Source organism: Aethalodelphis obliquidens, unplaced genomic scaffold (assembly GCF_003676395.1).
Source record: "Aethalodelphis obliquidens isolate GAN/ISIS:26980383/991018 unplaced genomic scaffold, ASM367639v1 scaffold17, whole genome shotgun sequence".
Taxonomy (NCBI): Eukaryota; Metazoa; Chordata; class Mammalia; order Artiodactyla; family Delphinidae; genus Aethalodelphis; species Aethalodelphis obliquidens.
This window is the reverse complement of record NW_020837961.1, coordinates 2,260,834-2,277,259: the sequence shown is the minus strand read 5'-3', so window position 1 is coordinate 2,277,259 and position 16,426 is coordinate 2,260,834.

Below are 16,426 nucleotides of genomic sequence, written 5' to 3'. Positions count from 1 at the left end.
GTTCAAAAGTCTTCAGTGCATCAGTTTAAAATTTGTATTGATGTTTAAAATATCTGTCTACATTTATAGTTTCTATGACTTAAGTACCTAGAAATATTTAATATATCACAAATATTTTGGTTATAGAAACATGATTCATTCATTGCAAGTTTTCCTGACCATTCTGTGGAAAAATTCTAAGTTTAAGGAAAGTTATAGAGAATAACATCACAGTGTGTAAAACTTTCATTGCTTGCCCTTCATGAATTTTTCAATTACTCTGAGGAATTTTAACTCTACTAAACCTGGACTAAAATATGTTGTGTCTAGTTCATGGCAACAGACCCACTGCAGAGCAACTCTGAGTTATTTCCCAATGTCTGGATGATCCTTGATCTGAATATGCTGTGTGTATTAGCCAAGACTGAAAGTGTGATTTGCTCTACTGTTTTAATAAATAGAATTTATTGAATACTCACTATTGTCAGGCACTGTGTTAATGCTTTACACAAATTATTGACTTTAATTCCCCATTTTATTGATAAGAAAACTAAATTTGGGGGCTTCCCTGGTGGCGCAGTGGTTGAGAGTCCGCCTGCCAATGCAGGGGACACGGGTTCGTGCCCCAGTCTGGGAGGATCCCACATGCCGCGGAGCCGCTGGGCCTGTGAGCCATGGCCGCTGAGCCTGCGCGTCCGGAGCCTGTGCTCCACAACGGGAGAGACCACAACGGTGAGAGGCCCGCGTACCGCAAAAAAACAACTAAAATTTGGAGAGGTTAAACAACTTGTCTAACCCCACCCAACCAGCAGGCAACTGAAACATGTATCCCCAAAGCCTGAATCCTTAGCCACTGTGCTATTCCACTTCCATAGGGATAACTGAAAAATAGCTACTGAATTTGACTCAAACAGATAAAAAATTGTTCTGTAATCCTTCTGGTTTTGCTTATGCAGACTCAAAGTCAGGTCTAGAGAGACTCAGAGGTTTCTTGGCAAATGATGCAACTTAACAGGATTTTTCAATTACTATGCAGAGTATCATGGAACCAGCCTCAAACTCATCTGATTTGTGTGCTCGAAATTCCAATCCCTTGTGAAATGGCCACAGGGATGTTTTAAAATTGGAAAAAGCTTCGGTAGTATGGCCTTCCATGACCTCTTCTTCTGCCTCAGTCAGAATGATGATGTGAGACTTGGGAGAGCACGAAGGTGGAGACCATCTCACATCATAGCAACAAGGTTATGTGGCTGGCACAGTGTGTGTGTGTTGAAAGTCTCTCATTCTAATAAAACACATTCAAAAATGCTTAGCTCAAAACCAGAAAGAGAGGCATGGATTTACCAAGAGCATTTTTTACCTCTTTTGCTTTGTAAATGCCAGTAAATAGAGAGTCTCAGAGTTAGAAATGGGTCAGGTGTTTGTGGGAAGGATGATATCGGTTCACAGATTTATATTTGTGATAAAAAATTTTAAAGTATTTCTAACGACCAAAGTGTTTTTTAAAACTTGGAAACAAAAGTCTCCTAGAACACTCATATCCCCAAAAGTTAATTTGAACACATGGACATGGCCTTTTGCAATTTCATACATTAAATGTGAAAACGTAATTTTTTGATATAAGGCCAAGGTAAAAAGCTAATCAGACAAACTGATGGATTTTTTTTGAAAAATGTAACATACGTTTTCTTAAAAACAAAATAAACCAACACATGAGCTATAATGAATGACTCTGTATATACTGCTTCTCCTTCTTTTTACTCTATAAATTTATGTTGTTCCTAAACAGAAAAGAAAGGGAGAGAATGTGAAGCGGGGGAGGCAGCAGAGCACAGGTTATGGTAGCAGATCTTGCCTTCAGATCAACACAGTACCTGGGGTGTGCGGTGAGCAGCAGAGAGAAAGACAGGTGATTTCCCACCTTTTGGGAGTCGTTTCCAAGGTGCAGAGAAGGAATAGCAAGTCCCTTGGCTAGTGGCAAAGTAGGCACTTGATATAAAAGAATGACAATGCAGTGAATAAGATAGTATAAAACCTACCATAAGATTAGACCAGAATATATTTCTACCTGTAAGTATGCAGAAATATAAGCAAGAAATATAAGTGTGTGGAATAAACTGGAGTACCAATTTATAGGAGAATTATTAAACCTGGAGGGCATTATGGTAAATGAAATAAGCCAGACAGAGAAAGACAAATACCGCATGGTATCACGTAAATATGTGGAATCTAAAAAAAAAGTCAAGTCCTAGAAACAAAGAATAGAAAAGTGGTTGCCAGGGGCCAGGGGGGTGGGAGAAATAAAGGGAGGTTGGTAAAAGGGTACAGACTTTCCTTTATAAGATGAATAAGGTCTGAGGATCTAACGTATAACATGATAAATACAGTTGATAACACTGTAGTGTATAACTGAAATTTTCTAAGAGAGTAAAACTTAAATGTTCTCACCAAAAAAATAAATATGTGAGATGATGGATGTATTAATCCCCTCACAATGTATATGAATATAAAATCATCAGGAGTACACTTTAAATATCTTACAATTGTATTTGTCACTTATTCTTCAATAAAGCTGAAAAAGAAGAATAGCCAACAGGAAAATTTGTAAAAAAAATAATTAAAAAGCAAAAAAACCCTCCAAGCCCCTTAGGAGTTACTGTAGTACCAAAGAATGGGAAGTATTGTGTATGCCCTCTGTATATGAAAAATATGAATCATTCAATCAATCAGTTGCTATTTCCTGAGTTACTGTTATGTGTGTTTTGATACGAGGGATGGATTCATTCTTGAAACCGTTTATGAAATCTGAAAGAGGAAGTTTAGCAAAGTGATGGAGTTCAGGTTCAAATCTTGTTTCCAGCACTTACTGGTTGTCCATCTTGGGCAAGTTTCTCAACCTTTCCATACCTCAGTTTCCTCATTTGCAAGACGGGGATGATACCTTTGATCTGCTAGGACACGTGTCTGACCCCACCACCTGGCTAGCAGTGATTGTTTGTATGCTTCTTCCTGACTTTTGTTCCTGTCCGCTCTGTGCACCTTTATTCTCTGTTTTTTTTTAAAAAAATATTTATTTATTTTGGCTGCGTTGGGTCTTCGTTGCTGCACGCAGGCTTTTTCTCTAGTTGTGGTGAGCGGGGGCTACTCCTCGCTGCGGTGCGCGGGCTTCTCATTGCGGTGGCTTCTCTTGTTGTGGAGCACCGGCTCTAGGTGCGCGGGCTTCAGTAGTTGCAGCATGCGGGTTCAGTAGTTGTGGAGCATGGGCTTAGTTGCTCTGCAGCATGTGGGATCTTTCTGGACCAGGGATCGAACCCATGTCCTCTGCATTGGCAGGTGGATTCTTAACCACTGCACCACCGGGGAAGTCCCCTTTATTCTTTCTTATACCCACTTCAGGCCAGCAAACTCCACATTTTTAGGAAGGTAAAGCTCTGTGTTTTCTATAACATTTCTTCTACATTATTGAGAAGGAGGCAAACTACACATAAACTATCATTTCTTTAATTGTTAGGTATTTATCACATTTTAAAAGTGTGCTATTTTAAATAAATTTTATTAATGCAGTGCTTACAAAGTTGCATACTTTTTGAATCGTCTCTTTGAATCCTATCTCCACCATAAACTCTGCTAGTTTTAGTGCAAAATTTTGCAGAATGTGATGTTTTTCAGGAATGTGTATATTGCATTTTAGTATCTACTTAGTTATTAGAGTATATACCTCATAGAATTCTTTTTTGCGGATCAAATGGGTTAATACTCTTATAATCTCTGATGATGTCACCACCACTTACTACATTTTCAGCACTGTGTTGAGCACCTAGCATGCAAATGTTAGTTGAAGCTGGTACTCCATAAATATTCACTTTTATCAAAGGAAACATTTAATTAATTTACATGCTTATGGGGACCTGACTCAAGACCACAGGTTATGCCATTACATAACTCAGGGGTGAGGGGTATTCACACCAAAGACGCTGCATATTTGTATATGCATTATTGTAATGTACTGGTGGATGGCAATACAGTGTCTTGCTTTAACAAAATCACATCTTAATGATGGTAATAAACTGTCTTGAAGTAGAGGAGCCCTTTCTAAGTAGTATAGAGGTGCACCAGCAAAGGACGGGCCATGAATAGTCTTTTTGGCAATTATGAATAAAGCTGCAATAAACATCCATGTGCAGATTTTTGTATGGACATAAGTTTTCAATTCCTTGGATAAACACCAAGAAGCACGACTGCTGGATCAAATGCTAAGAGTATGTTTAGCTTTGTAAGAAACTGCCAGACTGTCGTCCAAAGTGTCTGTACCATCTTATGTTCCCATCAGCAATGAATGAGCGTTCCTGTTGCTCCGTATCATCATTAGCGTTTAGTGTTGTCAAGCTTCTGGATTTTGGCCATTCTAATAGCTGTGTAGTAGTATCTCATAGTTTTAATCTGCAATTACTGATGACATAAGATGTGGAGCATCGTTTCATATGCTTATTTGCCATGTGTATATCTTCTTTGGCGAGGTATCTGTTAAGGTGTTTGGCCTATTTTTAAATTGGTTGTTTGTTTTCTTATTGTTGAGTTCTTTGTGTCTTTTGGATAATGACCTTTATCAGATGTGTCCTTTGGGAATATTTTCTCTCAGTCTGTGGCTTGTCTTGCAATTCTCTTGATATTGTCTTTTGCAGAGCAGAAGTTTTAAATTTTAATGAAGACCAGCTTATCAATGATTTTTTCATTGATCATGTCTTTGATGTTATATCTGGTTATTTAAGTTTTCTCCTATGTAATGTTCTAGGACTTTTATAGTTTTGCATTTTACATTTAAGTCTATGATCTATTTTGAGTTAATATTCATGAGGAGTATAAGGTCTGTGTCTAGATTCTTTTTTCTTGCATTTGGGTGTCCATTAGTTCCAGTACCCTCTTGAAGAGACTATCTTTGTTGCATTTGCTCCTTTGTCAAAGGTCAGTTGACGATACTCTAAGTGTGAGTCTATTTCTGGGCTCTCTATTCTGTTCCATTGCTCTGTTTGTCTGTTCTTTCACCAATACCACATTGTCTTGATTATGTAGCTATATAGGGAGTCTTGAAGTCGGTTAGTGTCAGTCCTCCAATTTTGTACTTCTCCAACGTTATTTTGGCTCTTCTGGGTCTTTTGATTCTTCATACAACTTTATTTAAATTTTTTTTTATTAATTAATTTTTGTTGGAGTATAGTTGCTTTACAATGTTGTGTTAGCTTCTGCTGTGCAGCAAAATGAATCAGCCATACATATACATATATCCCCTCCCTTTTAGATTTCCTTCCTGTTTAGGACCCCACAGTGCATTAAGTAGAGTTCCCTGTGCTATACAGTGTGTTTCCATTAGTTGTCTATTTTATACATAGTATCAACAGTGTATATGTATCAATCCCAACCTCCCAATTCCTCCCACCCCACCCCTTTTCCCCTTGGTATCTATACATTTGTTCTCTATGTGTGCTTCAGAATCTATTTGTCTATATCCATAAAATAACTTGCTGGCATTTTGATTGAGATTACATTGTATCTATAGATCAAGTTGGGAAGAGCAGACATTTTGACAACACTGAGTCTTCCTGTGTATGAACATGGAATATATCTCCATGTATTTAGTTCTCCTTTGACTTCATTCATCAGTCTTATAGTTTTCCTCATATAGATCTTGAACATATTTTGTTAGATTATACTGACATATTTAATTTTGGGGGTGCTAATTAAATGGTATTGTGTTTCTAATTTCAAATTCCACTTGTTCATTGTTGGCGTATAGGAAAACAATTGACTTTTGTATATTAACCTTGAATCCTGCAACTTTGCTATAATTGCTTATTATTTCCAGGAATAATTTTGTTGATTCATTCAGATTTTCTATGTAGATGATCACATCATCTGTGAACAGAGACAGTTTTCACTTCTTCCTTTCCAATCGGTATACATTTTATTTCCTTTTTTTGGTTTTATTGACTTTTCCTATTGATTTTCTGTTTTCAATTTTCATTGATTTCTACTCTAATTTTTATTATTTCTTCTACTTAATTGTATTTAATTGCTCATTTTTCTAGTTTCCTAAGATAGAAGCATAGATGACTGATTTTAGATATTTTTTCTAGTACATACATTCAATGCTATAAATTTCCTTCATGCATTACTTTTGCTGCATCCCACAAATTTTGATAAGTTGTCTTTTCATTTTCACTTACTTCAAAATATTTTAAAATTTCTGTTGAGATTTCTTCTTCAGACCATGCATTATATAGAAGTGTGTTGTTTAATCTCCATGTATTTTGGGATTTTCCAGCTCTCTTTTTGTTATTGATATCTAGTTTAATTCCATTGTGGTCTGAGAGCAGACATTGTATACTTTTCAGCTTTGGAGATTTCTATTGAGATGTCCAGTCTACTTATAAGCCCGTCAAGGGCATTTTTCATTTCTGCTGCAGTTTTTTTGGCCTCTAGTATTTGTTTTTGATTCTTCCTTAGAATTTCCATCTCTCTGCCCACCTTGCCATCCATTCTTACATGCTCTTTACTTTTTCCATTAGCGCCTTTAGCAGATTAACCACAGTTATTTTAAATTCCTAGTCTGATAATCCCAACATTCCTGCCACATCTTAGTCTGGTTCTGATGCTTCTTCTGTCTCTTCAAACTGTATTTTTTTTTGCCTTCTAGTATGTCTTGTAAGTTTTTTCTTCTTACTGAAACATGATTTCCTGGGTAAAAGGAACTGCTGTAAATAAACTTTAAGTAATTTGTTCATAAGTTGTGAGGGGAAGGGAAGTGTTCAATAGTCCTGTGATTAGGTTCCAGGCCTTTAGTGAGCAATATTAGCTAAATTTAAAAATCATATTGTTCTCTACTCTAGAAATAAGCCTCAGTATAGTATATAAATGAAAAAAATGATAATAGTAGCAAAACTGTGAAATATTTCAGAATAAATTTAGTGACTGACAAAGCTAGTGTTTTGGGGCAGAAGGTTAATTCTCTAATAAAGGTGCTGATGAGACTGGGGATCCATCACGTATAATAAATTAAAAAGTTAAGTTTGAGAAATAAGATAATAAAACGCCTACAATAAAATCTAGGATACATGCACTGTCTAGGTTTGTTGAAGATCTTCCTAAGAAAGTCTAGAAACTTAGCAGCTATGCAAATAAAGATAGACATATTTGATTAAAAGATTATAATTAGCAAACCAAATAGATAACCAATATAATGGTTCATCTATTAATGTAAGAAATAGACACATAATATGACTAGGTCATTAAGAACAAATGCAAATGCCCAACAAAAACTGAAAGATGGCCAAATTAACTAATAATCAGAAGAAAGGCAATTTTAAAGTGATAACCAGATACCACTTCACATGTATCATATTGACTAAACTTAAAAGGACTGCTAACAGCGATTGCTGCTGGGATACAGAGAACATAAATTCTAAACATACTTGTGAAAATATCAATTTGACAACTTTTGGAAGAAGCAATCAGGAAATATCTATTAAAAATAAAAAATACATGTGCATTTTAACTCAGTAGTCCTTCACTTGGGAAGCGTCTCATAGAATTATGAGTCTCAGTACATAAGCATATATTTTCAAAGATATCTACTGCTGCGTTATTTGCTATGGCAAAAATAAATGAATAAGCAAATGAATAATGGAATAAATGAATGCACAAGTAAACAGAGCCAAGTACACGTTTATCAGTAGAAGAATGGTTGAATAAATTATAGTATAGATACACAATTAAAAATAATTATAACTGTACTAATAGAGGTAGTGGAATTTTTGTGAGCTGTTGTGTGAAAAAAGCAAGAAGCGTGTGTGTGTGTGTGTGTGTGTGTGTGTAATGAGATGGTTATGATTTTATTTTACGCAGGAGTGATATATATGATATATATGCTACGTGTGTGTGGGTATATGTTTGTGTGTCTCGTCTAAACTTTGAAAAATGTAGATGATAAATTTTGATGCCAACCCCTGGAAGTGTGTTGCTGGAGGCGGGCAGGTGGCGTGGGCTGAAGCCCAGGGATGACAGGGAATAGAGGAGTGTGTCAAAAAGGAAAAGACTGAAAAAAATGAGTGTTTTAAACATGTGTGAATGATATCATCACATTCATACACTCATGTGACAATTACAAATACATGTACATGTAATATTGGAAAAGTACCTTGAAGGATCTACCCAATGTCATAAGGTAGCTAGTGGCTAGTCAAGATTGGGACCCGGAGAGGCCTGATGCTATAGCTGTGGTTCTTTCCACTAGTATAGGCTTTCTTAGTTTACAAATATGATTAGACATATAAACAAATACATTGTTTTTTGGTAAGTAGAGGGTTTGGGCAAAGTAATGCAATGCTCTGAGTGATCCTTGATGAACTTAAAATTTAACCATCCTTTAAAACTTCCACCAGCCTTTTCTGTACTTAGCAAGGTCAATATCAGTGATAGGTATGAGGGATTCTTATTGACTGTATTTTCACAATTCTCACCTTTCCCACACTTTTTTTACCCCATGGACTCAGATTTTAAGATCATGCAAAATATTTTGGTTATTTGAGAAAATATTAGTTGCTGTATCTGTGTCCAAAATTCACCTCCTGGATGTATTCCAGTGGAGGGCTTCAAGGTACTCTTTGGGAATTGCAATTGTAAAAATAACGAATTATATTTAGAGAGAAATTAGTCACTAACAAATCAGAGAAGAGCACAACATTATTTACATTGTTTATTGTTACCTCACGTTTATCATGTGAGATATTAGGTTGGATTTAAGTTTTCTGGGGTGGCAGGATGTAACACAAAGGCTGGGCTAAATGAACTGCAGGACGCTTGGTTCACAGACTCCAAACGAGCGAAGCTGCCACTGAGGGTCACGTGGCAGATGCATGGGGATAGGGTAAGAGCAAGCTGGAGCCATGGGTGGCAAGCAAGGTGAGCTGGGCCGGGTTCCACGGGCTCCATATGGATTGGCTAATTGGAATAATTTCCAGTGTGCTGCTGGCATTGGGGCCGTCCCTAGGTGTCCGGTACCTGGCCCAGGTGATTAGGATGGGTGCATAATGGCCCTGAGTGTGAAAGCCCCATAAGGTAAAGAAAGAGGTTGGGGTATGGACTGAATCCACTCCTCAAGAAGGGGAACTGGCCGGCCTCACAACTGGGTCAAGACAACATTTCAAAACAGAACAGAACAAAACTATTTTATACTTTGTAATGTCCAAAGTATGAGAATGCTTCCCAAGGAAAAGTCTGGTTTAATCTTTCCTTACCTTTGGTTCCTCCCATCAGTATCATTCTTGGCTTATAGGGCTAACTAACAATTTATTTTAGTAATAAATTTCATTTGCATAATTTCTGAATAATCAATAGGGAATATTTGTATTGCTTTCTCAGTAATATACAATTCGTTAGATCAAGGTTATGAAAGGGTTTCTTTTCTTGAATTTGTACAGGTGTGCTAAAAATTATACATTTGCCATAAACCATGGGGCTTTAAATCACTTTCTTCTTCTAGCTCCTTTCTGAGAGTTTCCTTCTGTAATCTTCCCCCAAATTGTGCATTCAACATGAAGGATCCTCTTCTGCCTATGAAATGATCCCTGAAGCTGAGAATTAGAGTAGCATACAGCACCGTAAAAATGGCTTAGGCTTTGTTCCTCTGCCGAGTAAATTAAGGAAACACATTTGGATGCCAAAGTTGCTTCTGAAGGCCATTTCCATAAGTAAAAAGCACTGCTGAAATAAAGCATATTATACATGTACCTAAGTACAATGCATTGAAAACAATATTATGTAATGTTAATACTTCTTCCTTTGTAAACCCGCTTTTAAAACTATTTTCTTTTTAAAATATCCAAAGATATAGCAAATCTTCAAAATAATAGACTGAGCGCTGAACAGATACTATAGGCATAAGACAGAGAACATGTGTGCGGACATATTTGCCCCGGTGCTTAATAGTTGAGTGTGGAGGGAGGATGTAACATTGGCTGGTGTTTACCCCGTGCCCAGCACCTGCCCTGTAGTTTTGCAATCGTGCAAACATCGCAGCAACTTTGAACAATTGATATTATCTCTATTTCACAGTGAAGGATACTGAAACACATGGACGTGAGGTAATCGGCACAGGTCACATTACCGGTAAGTGCCAAGGCAAAACTTTTCACTATAAGAGTGTTTGGTTCCCAGGGATGCACAACATGGTAACCGTCTTTATCTTTAGAGTTATATATTTATTTGAATATGTTGGAAAAGCTAGGACAAGCACAGCTAGCTTGTGATTTCACATATGTTATTGCCAAGTTTTGAAAGTGAATCCATTGTAAAGATAAATGTTACATAACTAATAGTACAAATAGTATGTGGACATGACAACATATTAGAAATAAACTTGCCCATAACTTTTTATTCCTTCTTGACTCATTTATCTATCTATTTATTTAATTATTTTTATTTTTATTTTTTGGCCGTGCCGCACGGCTTGTGGGATCTTAGTAGCCCAACCAGGGGATTTGAACCGGGCCCCGGCAGTTAACGCTACAAGTCCTAACCACTGGACTGCCAGGGAATTCCCTCATTTCTTTTTTTACTAATAGTTTTATACCATAGTTATCTACAGGATAAAATCCAAAGTTTGGCATTATTCTATACAGCTAGCTCTAGCCAGCTGGCCTCAGCTTATCCTCAGGACAAGATGTTTACTCATGTACATCAAGGACAGTGAGAGTAGAGCTCACTTGGAATGTCCACCACAACCTTTCCATCTATTTTTCTATTTCAAGATCTACACTGTATTTCTTCCCCTATGATGCCACATAACACAGACTCAGGATGGTCTCATTTCTCTTCATTTATAGAGCTTATTTTTAAAAAATCAATAACTTAAATGTTAGGTCTGTATATTTTGGGTAATTAATCCATAAATATTTATTAGGTACCTCTGTATCTAAGGCACTGTCTTCTTGCCTTTATAATCTTATAATATAATTGAGAGGCAGATGATCTACTTATGAAAAGTGAACTTATAAAAAAGTAATAATAGAGACCATAACAGTTATTACAAAAGGATAATAGGATTCATTGGAAAGGTCACACATTAGAATTAGACACCTGGATTTGTTGCTTATTAGCAGCAAGTTAGTGGGAACTTGGGCAATTTACTTATGTGCTCTGAAGCTTGCACATTGTAAGATGGGAGAAAATCTATTTTGTAGCCTTACTGTAAATCACAAGATAGTGTTTTGTAAAATGCTTAGTAAACTTCATAGAGATCTGCGAGCATATTTTTATTTGCCACAATGTTTTCTATGACAGAAGCATATTACTAACAGGAATTTCGAGATTGAATTATGAAAAACTGGTGACCATGTGTAGGCCTAGAACAACAATACATTTAATAGAGTCCAAAGAAAATATTGCATAATCACAAAATCCCCCCCCCTTTGGAGTTATTAAATAAGAAACTATTCTAAATAGGAAAGAACTTATTAGAAAAGGTTAATTTGTTCCACCAGACTCCAAGACTTTTTATAAAATGATGGTAATTAAATACGCATGAATTTGATTTCAGGAGATGCAAATAGATCCCACAAATGCACACACGCAGACACACACACACACACACACACATTTGGAGTATGAGAGAGGTGCCACTGCAGACCAGTGGGGGTAAAAGACTGTTAAACAGGGTAAAAATTGCCAACTAGGTGGGAAAAAGCACAATTAGATATCAGTCTCTCACTCTCTGTAAAAGTACTAAATATGTTCTGGTAGATTATGAAAGTCTAACCCTTAAAACGTTTGAAAGAAAATTTAGGAGAATATCTATATGACATCAGGATAGGAAAAGACTTCTTGGGACAAATGAAGTACAAGTCATCAATAAAAATTGGAAATCTTTGACTACCCTAAAATGAAACATTTCTGTATGACTCCAAAAACCATAAACAAAATTAAGAGCCAGATCTTTTACTGGGAGATTATATTGTCAACATCATAACGAACAAAAAGTTTGTGTCCAGAATAAAGAACAGATACAAATCAATTGGAAAAACACCCAAAATAGAAAAAATAGGTATAGAATATGAATAGACAACTCACAAAAGAGGAAATATATTTGGCCAATAACCATATGCAAAGATACTCAACATCTCAGTAATCTGGACAATGCACCCCTAAGTCAGCAAAAATTGAAAGTCTGACTATACTACCTTTTGGTGAGGATGAGAATCTGACATCGCTATGGGAATGTAAATTAGCACAAATATTTTGGAGAATAATTCACAATTATCAATCAAGTCAAAGATGCACATATCCTATGTATTGACCTTAAGTAGACCCTTGTAGGTGGACGAGGTGAAAGGTATAAGAATGTCTGTTTCAGTGTTGTTTGTGATAGTGAAAATGATAAATGTGGCATCGGCCAAATTGTCAGTCCATAGACACATGAATAAGTAAGCTCTGGTTTAGTCTTACAGTGAAAGCTCACTGGCAAAGGCAAACATACTGTAAAGGTAGGAAGTCATCCATGCACAAATATGATATCAAAACCAGCAATTGTGAGAAGAGGAGAGTACGAATGCAGGATATTTGAAATTAAGAGATCAGCAACTTAATCATATATATGTATATATAGAGAGAGAGACTGCAGTATCTAAATGTCATGGTAACCACAAACAATTAAAGGTTTAGTTAAAGGAAAAGATGAAATAAAGAAGTAAAGAAAGTTATCAAAATGACTACATCTCAATAATGTAAGGTGAAAAAAAGGAAGCAACAGAATATGTTGGGTGTGATACCATTTCTATATAAATTCTATCATGCTTAAAAAAGGTATACATAGTTTATAGTTTTTGGATATGTACGTGCATAAAATATGTTTGAAATGGCATGATCCAACTTTGGTTTTATGTTACTTCTTGTGATGTTGGGAAACTAGCTGGGGGTAGAGAATTAGCTGTATCAAATGTTTTACTCTTTAAAAGAAGCCATCTGAAGCAAACAAGGGGAAGTGTCGATGTTTTAAAAATCAGGATGGTAGGGATATAAGGATAAAGAACTTTTTACCGTTTTGTAAAATGCTTTCTGTATATCTGTCAAATTCATATATATTTATGAATATATATTTAATGATCTAGCAGCTCTACGCCTAGAACATATATCCACATATATCCACAAAAAGACTTATACGAGCGTGTTCATAGCAGCTTTATTCTTATTAGCTCTAAACTTGAAATAATACATATGTCCATCAACATGGGGAATGGTATGGTTATCCAGTGGAATACTCTTTAACAGCAGGAGGGAATGAACAATCTCTATACATACAACGTGTATGTATCTCATAAAAGCTTTATGTTGAGGTTAAAAAGACACACAAGAAACAATATTATGAGATTCTGTATATGGGGCAGCAGGGCCGGCCACATAATTTGAATAGCCCAGTGCAAAAGGAAAGTGTGGAGCCATTGTTCAACGAGCAGGGAAAAGTGCCCTTAAAGGTATTAAGATGTAAAGCTCTTTCTTTCTGCCACTTTTGAATTATCATGGCATTTTAATTTGCTATTTAATGTTGTCTGAAGTCTTTTGAATTATCATGACATCTTTATTTGCTATTTGAATTATCATGGCATTTTACTTGCTATTTAATGTTGCTCAAAGTAAGGAAAAATTAACAATTAAAATGGCTAAATTTAAATTTAGTATTCAATATTCAAATTTATTGTTCATCTTTACATTGTTCAGTGCCAGTTCTAAATGCAAATAGAAGAACATTTATCTTATATAACTGAAATGACACTGTGTTTTGTAGCTCATACATGCATCTGTCTTTTGTTCTTATCCAAACAGTGGAAATGCACAAAACTAATTTAACTGATTTAATTTCATTTCTTGACACACAAACATTCCACTAACACTCTGTATCTTAGTCTTAATGATGAGTAAGCTACACTCTGCCTTATCTTTCCTTTCCTTTTAGAGCACCATTTTCAGCATAAGTAGTTGGCCAATGCAGGGGAGTCACAAAAATAGGAAAGGATATGACATTTCCTTCCTTGGTCATTGGTGTTTCCTATAACACGGTTACTTCCTTCCTGTGTTGGAAGCAAGTTCTGATTGGCATGGGAATCGTGGCTTCTGAGGCTTTGGTGCCTGCGTTTGTTCGTTCCAAGAGGTAAGGTGCTTCACCTGCCTTGAGTTTCACTGAGCTGAACTCCCACTCCTCCTTTGTCCCCTGGAATTTTGTCCTCCTGGGGCTTTGCACAGGCCAGATGCCAATGGGGCAATAAGGAACCATAGATGCTCGTCTTGTTCTATTTTCCAAACAGGCTCTATTTATAAAACACAAGATCAAAGATGAAATTATTAAGAGCTTCAAGACAGTAGTAGTAGCAGGGCACTCAACTAAATGTGGGCCCCTTTGGAACACAGTTACAGGTGTATACATTTCAGTTCTATGGATGCATACGTTTCTCAAAACTCAGCAAACTTAAAAGCTGTGCCATTTATTACATGTAAATTGTAAGTAAATAAAAAATAAAACAACAAAAAAACACCACCATCGTCTTCTCCTAAATGTCAAACTGCAGACATTTTTATATGTTATTGATTTAATTTTTCTGGTGACGACTCATGGAACAAACAAAACAGATCTATGACCTATTTCTGTAGTTACTTAAAATTGGCAAAACTATTAGACTGTCACAGAGGGTAATTTTTTGTCTTGTTCCATATTTTTTTCCAAAGAAAGCCCAGTTGTCCCTTTGAACAGTACAATACCTGAAAAAGAAGGTTGTAATCATTCATCTACAATTTCAGCTCAACAATGAAGCATTGCTTGCTTCTTTCGTGTTTCATAGAATACGTAATGTGCCTGCAATTCATGGGAGATTTACATGCATTTTTCTCTGGGACAGTATAAGCCCTTAGAGAGAAAGGCTTTGACAGGGATAATGATATTATGTCTCCTGGACTCATTTGCTCTGGTCAAGGATATGCGCTGAAGGACGTTTCCCTCGGTGCCATGATGATCTCGCCGGCAAAAAGGAACGAACTTCAGTTTGGCTGGACTTTTGTTCACCCTTAGCCATTATATGTGCAATGCAGTCAAGAGCTTTAACATACCGTCTTAAGATTTTAATTTACATTTTCCCAATGACTAATATTCAGAAGGATGGTGACTTATTTTCACGTTTGTCTGTAATAAAGAAGCTAACATACTGTCTGATTACTTCTCAGTTCGTGGAGGTGACGTTTGATAGAGGCACATCCCTCTTCCCCCCATCTTAGTGCTGTGTGATTTGTTAGGAGCAAATAGCATTTCTGAGTCTTGCTAGATTGAAAAGGAAAGGTCCCTTTTTAAGTTGAACTATAGTTGATTTACAGTGTTGTGTTAATTACTGCTGTGTAGCAAAGTGACTAAGTTATATATGTGTGTGTGTGTGTGTGTATATATATATATATATATACACATTCTTTTTCATATTCTTTTCTATTATGTTTTTTAAAAATTTAATTTAATTTATTTTTTGTATGGCGGGTTCTTGTTAGTTATCTATTTTATACTTATTAGTGTATATATGTCAATCCCAATCTCTCAATTCATCCCACCCTCCCCACTTCCCCCCTTGGTGTCCGTAGGTTTGTTCTCTACATCTGTTCTATTATGGTTTATCCCAGGATATTGAATATAGTTCCCCGTGCTATACAGTAGGACCTTGTTGTTTGTCCATTCTGTATATACCATTTTGCCTCCACTAATCCTAAGCTCCCACTCCATCCCTCCCACATCCCCCAACCTCGGCAAGCACCAGTCTATTCTCTATGAGTCTGTTTCTGTTTCATAGAGAGGTTCATTTGTGTCGTATTTTAGATTCCACATATAAATGATATTATATGCTATTTGTCTTTCTCTTTCTGACTTACTTCACTTAGTATGATAATCTCTAGCTGCATCCATGTTGCTGAAAGTGGCATTATTTTGTTCTTTTTTATGGCTGAGTAGTAAAAAAGGAAAAATCATTTTAAGAAAATACTACAAATTGAAAAGATTTTAGACATGAAAAATATTTTTTAAAAGCATATCACAGGCCAACAAATTTCCCAGCACCTTTACATGTTGCCTATATGAGGTAATCCTCAGGCTTGGGGTACAGCTGGGGAGTGAAAACCATTTACAAGCCTGTCCAGAGGAAGAACACGAAACATGGAAAACACTTCCTGAATCTCCAAAACCTTTACCTGAATTATTATTGTCTGAGTTACTATTACTTACTCTCAATTCAATTTGTTCTTCCTTCTGTTTGAAAATGATACTGTGTATTTGAGTATGTTTCTGCTCATACTCTGAATACTATTTGATATTCTGGATGGACAGTCTATATTGTTTTCTCTCTGGATCTGAATTCAGCCTGTCTGGATCCCAATA